Genomic DNA, 8,948 nt, shown 5'->3' with positions numbered 1-8,948 from the left:
TGGGATAATAAAACACTCTGGGTAGTGGTAACTTACGTAACATTTTCTGAGTAGTGGTAGTGGTTATGCTACTGCAGTAATGATTCTTCACTGCGTCCCGTGAAATACGTATATAATTTGCCAAATTTGAATTCATCCTCCTTTTCAATAAATATTTCTGAATTTTGTGATAGTGAAAGTCGTAGCTTGATGTCAATGGACGTGCTTCAAAAGTTTATCGTACACGGCTTATTAAAAAAAAGAAATGAAGTGCCGATAACCGTATTGTGTTTAACGGGTTGATTCAAAGAATCTATTTTCTTTCGCGCAATTAGTTAGCTACAAGTTAGCTAGAATATTTTACTTATTTGCTCAAGTAATATTAATGAAATGAGAACATATGTTGGGCAATCCGTATACCTCAATAAATCACCCAATAATGCATTTCGGGAGTGATAGCGTAATGGGACAACGTTAAGATAGTGACATAAGAGTTCGGATTCGATTCACGGTGATTTTGAAGAATGATTTTCCTGCTTTTAGATCTTTCTGAGAAACCTCAGTCATCGGGTTAGTCATCGCCTCCCCCCTTCCCGTACAATGTGAGCTCTGATATTGCATATGAAAATCCACCTTCAAGATGTACTGCTCTTGGCGGGTAATAATATTTTATCCTTTGAATTTAAACGAACACCCTCCTACTCCCGTATTTCCAACTTATCTTCTGTAGAAAATTGATTTCATTCGCATGTAAATTTTTTTTTAATTCTTCCCATTGTTGGTATCTTAGCGTCTTGCGGCTTATGCTTACTCATGTGCTTAGAAATCTCAACTGCGTGTTCAAATGCAAATCGTCTCGTCCATCAGAATACTTTGGTGTTAAAACAACTCATTAAAAGTAAATAATAAGTGAAATAACTCCTTTAATTTCTCAGTTCTTTGTCATCCTTTGGCATTGCGACACAAAAGTTTGGTGGGAGTGAAAATACTATCACACCATTCCTTGGGGGTCGGACGGGGCGAAGAAAATTAAACTTTTTCTCCGACAAGTTTAATTTCCGAATGGAATTTTCCTCTACATTTATGGCCATCAGCATGAATACTGATTACAAATCTTGAGGCGTAAAAAAGCTTCGTGCGGAGAAAAAAAAGGGCTCAACAACCACGAAAGGGCTCGACTGCCTTCCCAAGTCCGCTCGCTATGCTTGAACGCCGTGTGAATTGTGGCCCGAGTGGAGACCACGGGGCGGAAACTCCCAGCGCATACCTCGGAATTCTATGACAAAAAGGTAAAGGAGACAGAGAAAAAAAAATCGAGGGTCGGGTCATCGGTACCCATTCGTTAGTGGGTGGTGAACCTTGCGTCCGGCGCATTCCACCGGGCTTCGTGGGACCTCATGTTCAGGGTGTGTTAAAAGAGAATTTCCTACCACGATCGAAAAGAACACCGCACTGGCACGCTGGCCCAAATACCTGCTTGGCTCATTCATCCATCCATTCCATTTCACTCGTCCGACCTCCATTTCCCGCCACCTTTCTTTCTCCCCTCCCGTCCCTTCCCATCCTCTCTCTCTCTCCCTCTTTCGTTCTCTCGTATCCTGCGTCTCAGTCGCAGCATCTCCCTCCGCCAAAGCAACAGATGAGTTCTGACCCCGGTATGATGAAGCGTTGCTGAATTTATCACAGCACTATTCATTTCTAGAGCCGAAGTTCACAATGAGAGAATTGATTTTATTCCGAAGCCTTGACTCGTCTTTTGCGATAATGTCATTATTACTCGAAGATTTGCTCAGCTGTGGGTTATACGTATTTATTTTTTCGTATGGAAATAAACTAATATCCAAATGAGTTTTCTCTGTATTTTAAGCCTAAAAACCTTTCAGGTGAACAGACCCCTTTAAGGTTAAGCCTTCTTCTTTGATTGGTATCATTCATGACCTCTACGAGACATTCACGACCTCTCGTATTTAGGGTATTCGGTTCTGCATCACCGGAAAGTCAAATGCTGATTTTCAGTGCGAATCGCGGCTAATTAGAGTTAGCATGTTTGAAGATGGGAGTTCTAGGGATGGAATAAATATAAATACTATTCAAATAATGAATATTGAGTAACTCTCATGTTATTCTTCAGTAATTACTCTGGAATTTTATCGGAAAACTTAGCATTCTAGTAATGCTTTTGGAATTGCCCTGTAAAATGACTGTGCATACTAGACGTTCTACCTCAGTTTACCCTATATGTAGTAAGATTGAGTGTTATTCTACCTTACATATGAAATCGATCTTTAGTTCATATTAACCCTGAAAACTTTCTTCCGCCGATGATTGGGGTGCCAATTCAGGGTAAGCGTAATATATGGCCGAGATAAAGTTAGTGGGGGGCGTTTGTGTGAAGGCGAAATGGGGGAAATTGAAGCCAGGAACCGAAACTTCTTTGAAGCCAGATGATGAGTGTTGAGGCTCACAATTTGTATCTTCATAGACCTTTTTTATTTTACTCTTCCAATCAGGGCCTAGTTTTAGCGTGGCCTCTTTATTCTGGTCCTTGTGGAAACCTGTCCCGGGGGGGAGAGGGGGAACTACTGCCCTGAAAGGCAGGACTGTTGTTGAAAGGGTTACTCAAACAGCCGGCAAAAAGTATCCTTTGATTACCTCGCTGGTAATTTCCAGGCCTACCCGCCCCTGTAGAGTGGCCTCCATTCCAATATCCGTTTATGGGCTCCTCCGAGAGCACGTCGTGTGGAGCATACTTTTACCTGTTTGCGTGACGATTTTCATGCGTTTCTGCTTCAATTAATTATCTCTACTCGTGAATGGCCAAATGTAAATTAATATAGGTTCAGTATCTATAGAGTATAACTAATTATGAATTTTAAAATTGTTTAAAAGTTCAGCTGCTCTCTTCAAGGGGTATAAAAAAATTAACGAAGTCAGCTAAGCTTGATTTGGTTGAAAGAGTATAACGCAGGTAAAAATGTAGTTGTATTGCATCGGATCCGGCCTACCCTTCCCTCCCCCCCCCCTGGACTCATTACGGCGGCAGACGCGAATTCCTCTGGGGCCTACTCTTGGAGGGGGGACGGACCCGCTCTCTTTCCCGCATTGCCCCTCCCTTCGTCGATTGGAAAGCCTTCTTCAGCTAGCCACCCGGGCGGGCTCCCTTTGGATTCCAGATTAAATGATGCATGTGTGTATGCGCCCACGTACGAAAGGAGCAAATGGCGCGGAAAATTTCTTGCCCCTATCAAGGGAAGGGCGGCGGTGCTATTGAAAGTGTGGGTTAAACCTGCTCGTTAGGTTTGCGATAAAAATCGAGCATACTGCGACGTGCAATTTTCTGTGATTACGTTTTTAAGTTAAGGTCATTGAAAAAAAACAAAGTTTTTCATTCTCTGCCCGATTAAGAATCCCCGCTCTGTTTAGGAAAGTCCATTGAGAAAACTCTTCGACATATTCAATTAGTTATCCCGTGATTATTCGTATTCCGTGTAGCTGCTTTCGCCAAAAATAGCCTTATCGCTCTTTCATCTAGCGCATTTATGATTTTCTGTTGTTCAAAGTTGTTTTTACGTCAAGATCGTTAAATTTAGAGTTTGAATTGCGTTGATAATAATTGCAGCCAACCAGGTTCTTTTTTATTCTCATTTTATGGATCACGTACATGTATGTCACTTTTTTATACAGCAGGTTTTTTATGCATCAAATCGAAGGCTCCTCAATTACGCAACGTGCCAGCTAGGGCCTCCTGCAGCGTATGTAAGTAATGAGCATCTGGGCATCGCTCTTCACTCTTTGGTGCCAGGTGTGGCGGTGTTTTCTTCCGCGATCCGTCCGCGTGTCGGGATCCCTGTCAGGGTGGCTAAAGCATCAGGCACTTCCACCTGCGTCCGCACGCAGGCTCCTTCCTGAGATCCCATTTCGGGCCACATTTGTGGCTTCGTAGTTCCCGTGAACGCGTCCTCTTGAGGGAAATTCTCCGGGAAACAAGAAGCCAGAAACCACTTACTCTTAAAATCAATGTAGAAAAATTAGATTGTTTCGTAAAAGGAAAGCAAAATTGATACGTTTATGCTGTAGCAGACTGTTATTCAGGGTATCAGAGAATTTCTTCCCGCTTCAGACTAGTTCAATAGGTTACCAAAATGACTGCTTGATCTGCTATTTTGTGACAGCATGTGCATGGTTGTGGTATTAATGAAAATGTTGGCCAAAATGAATAAAAGTAACTCTCTAATACTTAGACAATCATTTTCATTAAGTTAGAAACGTATTAGTGATTTTGCATGCGTTTTTAGAGTAATATAATATTAACAACTGTTTGTTCAGTTTTTCTCAAAAATTCATTGTGTCTGCTTATTTAGGCCGTAGTTGATTTGCCTGACGATTGTGAAACGGAGGAAAGTGTGGCGCCGTGTAAATTTCAATATCCGTGGGTGTTAATGTCAAAGGAGAGTGATCGACGATGAAGTAGAGCGACAAAGTGCTGTTAATATTTAACTAAGCAGGTGTGGAAATTCATGGCAGTTATTATTTATTAAATAAAATATGTTTTAGTCCCGTTAATTCTACAGACCAATCAAAGAACGTTCTCCAACATTGACGTCATGTCATTCATCGCCGCGTTCATTACATTCATTGAGGGTGTGTGATCCGAGGCTTGATCTTACTTTTGGTGAAGGCTTTTAGAATTCCTTACTTTGTAGCCGCTGGTTGGCGAGGGGACGGGCCGTCGCCCAATTTAAAGTTCCGCAGTACGGAATTCCGCGCGAATTTTTTCAGTGCACCCATTCATTAAAGTTTTTGCCCATGTCTGCAAAAAATGTGAGGGGAAGGAACCTTTCATCTCTTCAACCGGACTCGCATTAATTTCTCGGTGATGTTCATGTTGCGCAAAATTTAAGACTTTTGCTCCGAAGGAAAACAGCCATTTTTGTACACAATTTTTTTCCATGTATCAATGGAGGATAATTCACTGCAAGGTCCTAATGGGTTATTTTCCAGTCTTGGAACCATACAACTCAAGCTATGCTTCGTTTTTTATCATCATTGCACGCCTATGTAATTAATAAGTAAAAGTTGATCGTAGAGCTAATGGAATTGCTTCCGTTGTTCACGTTGACTACTCATTTATAAATGAATATTTCTTTTTTTTTACAGTTTCGGATCAATTCCAAGATTTAACTGGGCATAACTATGAATAAATATTATGGACTCTCCGAGACAGTGGCTGCTTGAGTAGCTGGATTCGAGTCGAATCAGGAATCGAAGGCACATGAGCGGAACAGGGAGCCCAGAACTTACCCAATTGAAAATGGAACAAGATTTATTTGGTAAAGTACATCAGCCGTTTTTTTTAAACCACCCATTTAAATGAGGTGACCAAATGAGAGCGAATGACGAAATAAGTCCCAGATGGTGCCGCGGAGCCTGGATATGTTGAGAGGCACATTGACCAGCTTAACGTCCCATCCAACGGACGGCGTACTCACTCAAAGTGCCCTCCACAAAGCACCTCAAGTGGGGATCGGAAATATTCAACACCGCTGGGATTTGAACCCGGGCCCTCATTGTGGGAAGCGAGTACGTTATCCCCCGCGCCAACTTGATCTCCATGAATATTCGTGGGGATGAATTAGCAGCCCCAAGGGGCTGAGTTAAAATTGAAAAATATGAGTGAAATCCGTCGGCAAGAGATGTCATGCTCACTTTGAGTCCGATTTTCGTATGCATCTTTTTGCACTCTGATAATTGTGCCTGTGAGTGAGTTCTAATTGAGCGGATCGTGGTCGGTAAGCGTCACGCTATTCGAAGATTCGCTCCAATTTAGATTCTCGTGTGATGCAACCAGTGCAAACACACTTGGGTGAAATTTCGCCGTGATATTTTTGGAGATGCACGCTAATACGGGCTGTCGCAGTCGTTCTTCGAATTGAGCTTTACGTAACAGAGCTTGGCTTGCATCAAAGATGATGCGAAAGGTTGCAATCTCAATTTTCCAGATGACGTTTCGGTGAGAGCGCTTTTGTCCGCACGCGCTTCCCTCGGAGACGTGACGCGTTGTGGCCCACCACTCTTCTTGGTCGGTCCGCGTGCCATTTGCATCGGCCATCCTCGTTTCCATCTCTAGATTATGTGGCGGGTCGGAATTTATGGCATCCCCGCTCTCTCTCGTGTAAATCAAGGTCGACGCCGCGCGAGAATCGAGGTGCTCACGGAAGAGAGGGCCGACGGGGAAATTCTTAATGACCATTTTCGGGACGCTTGCATCACAATGTTTCGATCATTCCCCCGGCAGCATCCTCCTCACCCACTCTCCTTCCCCCGACTAATTCGATCCCTCCCCCGTTCTTCCCCTCCTTCCGGTGCTTCGGGCAATCCCGCCGACTGATCTGTCGTCCTTGTATCTTTCATCCCTTCTCTTTTTCTTCTTGTTATGCATTTCCTCAAGTTTTTTTTCGAAGGCCCAATTTTCACGAATCTCGATTCAATAAATTGACCCAACTGATCGAACCTGGATCACTTCCGGTGGCAGATCTGCGCACATTGGTGGGCACGTTTAATCATTCGCTCCCTCTTGTTTAATTGTTCACTGACGCACGTTTCCAGGCTTCGGAATGGATGGAATTTCTAGCATGTGGACTCGCTTATGTCGGTCGCAGAATGAAATAGGTGGATATTTTAAAAGACCTGCTCCCTGGTTTCGTCACTAAATAATCCTGTACGATTGCATGTGACTTATAGAGATTGTATTTTTTTCCAAAAGTCTTTATTTCCGAAAAAATTCCTCTTGAAGCCCAAACATTATTCGAGATTCTCACTTGAATTGCAGCTTTTCTGAGATAAATCATACAAATATATTCCTCGCTAAAAACGTGTTCTTTCGCAAAATTAGCTAAAATATTTACTCCGCAAAATTCATTAGAACCACTTACCTTGCGTTAATCGCTTATCCAGCTGTATTTAACATTAGAATATCGAGAATATCTTTATGTATTATGTCGAGTTGCTACAAATTTGATGCTTTCGGATCTGGCGAGAAAATTCTCCAATGCAATGATTTACAATTAACTTAATCAGATATTGTTTTTTTCATTACATTGTCATAAAACTTTCAGTAGCACAAACAATTTTTTCCTAGAAATAATAGCATAAGATAGTTTTCAGGTTTACCTTGTTAAACTCCCAAGGCAGTTACTAGATATGCAAACCTGACGATAAAATTCATTACTTTATGCAATCAAAAAAATATTTTTGGCTTGCATTAGACAATGCTTGAATTTTATGATTGAAATGTGTTTTCACCTGTGACCATATTCTTTTATTCTCTTTGATAGATAATAAGTTTTGAAACTTGTACAAGTTTTGGAAATCCCACAAATAATCCTAATTATGAGCTGATCTTTTTAACGTTGATAATAATTCTACTTGTCTCAATCCTCCGTGTCGCGCATGCCGTAGATTTAAAAACGTCGAGCGTTATTCTACATATTAATCGGGTCGCAGCTTGAGACCTTTTATCGGATGTTTTTTATCGGTGGAAGATTGAATATGACCATAACGATGGTAGCGAATCATACGCACTACCGTGCTCCACTTTGCAACTTACGCAACATCAAATGCAAAATGATCGAAGGCAATCCCCGGATGTCAAAATTCAGCCAATTGGACGACGGCCATTTCGTTGTCCACCGGGAGAATACGACGCCCCTCGGTCGAAAGGGTTATTGTACGCGGACTTAATTAATTCCATCCTCCGTCGTCCCCTGCCTTGTGTGCGTGCATTCCTTCCTCTCCTCATCCCGACCACGTTCCTTTCCAATAATGGCAGTCCTCCCTTTCGTTCCATTTCTTTCATTTTCCTCCTTTCTCTCTCTCTCCCCACTCTTGAGTACACTTTCCTCCTCCTATTTACTCGACATAACTCCCTCTCATTTCGATTTCTTCTTTTGCTTCGCCTCCTTATCCCCATCTCTCTATATCCCCAACTTAAATTTCGCTCCGATTAAGGAGACAGCGACAGTGGCAAGGCGTAGTGGGAGTCTCCGCGAGAAGAGGGCGCGTCGCCGTGGAATTCGTGCGCGTGAGCGGGCAAGAGGACTTCGAATGCGTGCGTGCTCTGAACGTGCGTGTCCTTGGGAGTTTGTTATTCCGTGGGTTGGTTTTAGGGATTTGAAGGGTGGGGGAGGGTAATCATATTCAGAGGTGACAGCGACTGAGGGGTGAGGTGTGGAAGGTTCCAGGGAGGGAAGTTTCGGAGGCTGGAGGGTAGAAGAGGTGAGGGGGAGGGGAAAGAGGGCGAGGGAAGAGAGGAGGGATTGATACATCAGACGGGTTGGGAAGAGGAGTAAACTGCTCGAAATCGGGTCAGTGGGTCGAATGTCATCGTGGCGATATAATCGATAGTCGAACGATGGGATGCGAGGTGCGGCAGGTGTGCATGTTTGCGTTCAGGGAAGGGGGACGGGGAGGTAGGTAAATGGGGGGAACCGTGGGGTGTTTTCGGAATCGGACTGCGGTATAATCGGATGGAGGAAACTAGTTAATGGATTCACGGAAATCAGAAAAGAAAGATAGGAGTCTCTTCGTGTAGGATTTCCAATGATCAGGCGGAGTGCACCCGTGTGGCCGTTTGGATTGTATCTGATGTATCATCCCTCGTTGCTCACAAATTATTTGCATTGATTAATTAAATGCCCACGTCTCTTGTCGGGGAACCTCGTGATATTTAATTTAGAAATTTCCAGTGGAAGCAAATGGAAAATAGTTTGTCTGATGTGCTCGAAATATATTGCGGATGGAACGGGAAAGAAGGGAGTGCATTCCATTTGATAGGATTTCAAGTTTTTCTCTCGGATATTCTTTACTGGGATGAAATCCGAGAAAATATTTTTTAGCTCGCGGGAATGCATTTTTTATGATTCAAAAATAGTACCGCCGAGTGAATTAATTGCCAAGTGAGGGAGTATGTT

The sequence above is a fragment of the Hetaerina americana genome, unplaced genomic scaffold, assembly GCF_022747635.1.
Source record: "Hetaerina americana unplaced genomic scaffold, ioHetAmer1.1.p SCAF_1, whole genome shotgun sequence".
NCBI classification, from domain to species: Eukaryota; Metazoa; Arthropoda; class Insecta; order Odonata; family Calopterygidae; genus Hetaerina; species Hetaerina americana.
The sequence above is the reverse complement of the archived record's forward strand: the minus strand, read 5'-3'. Positions refer to the sequence as shown.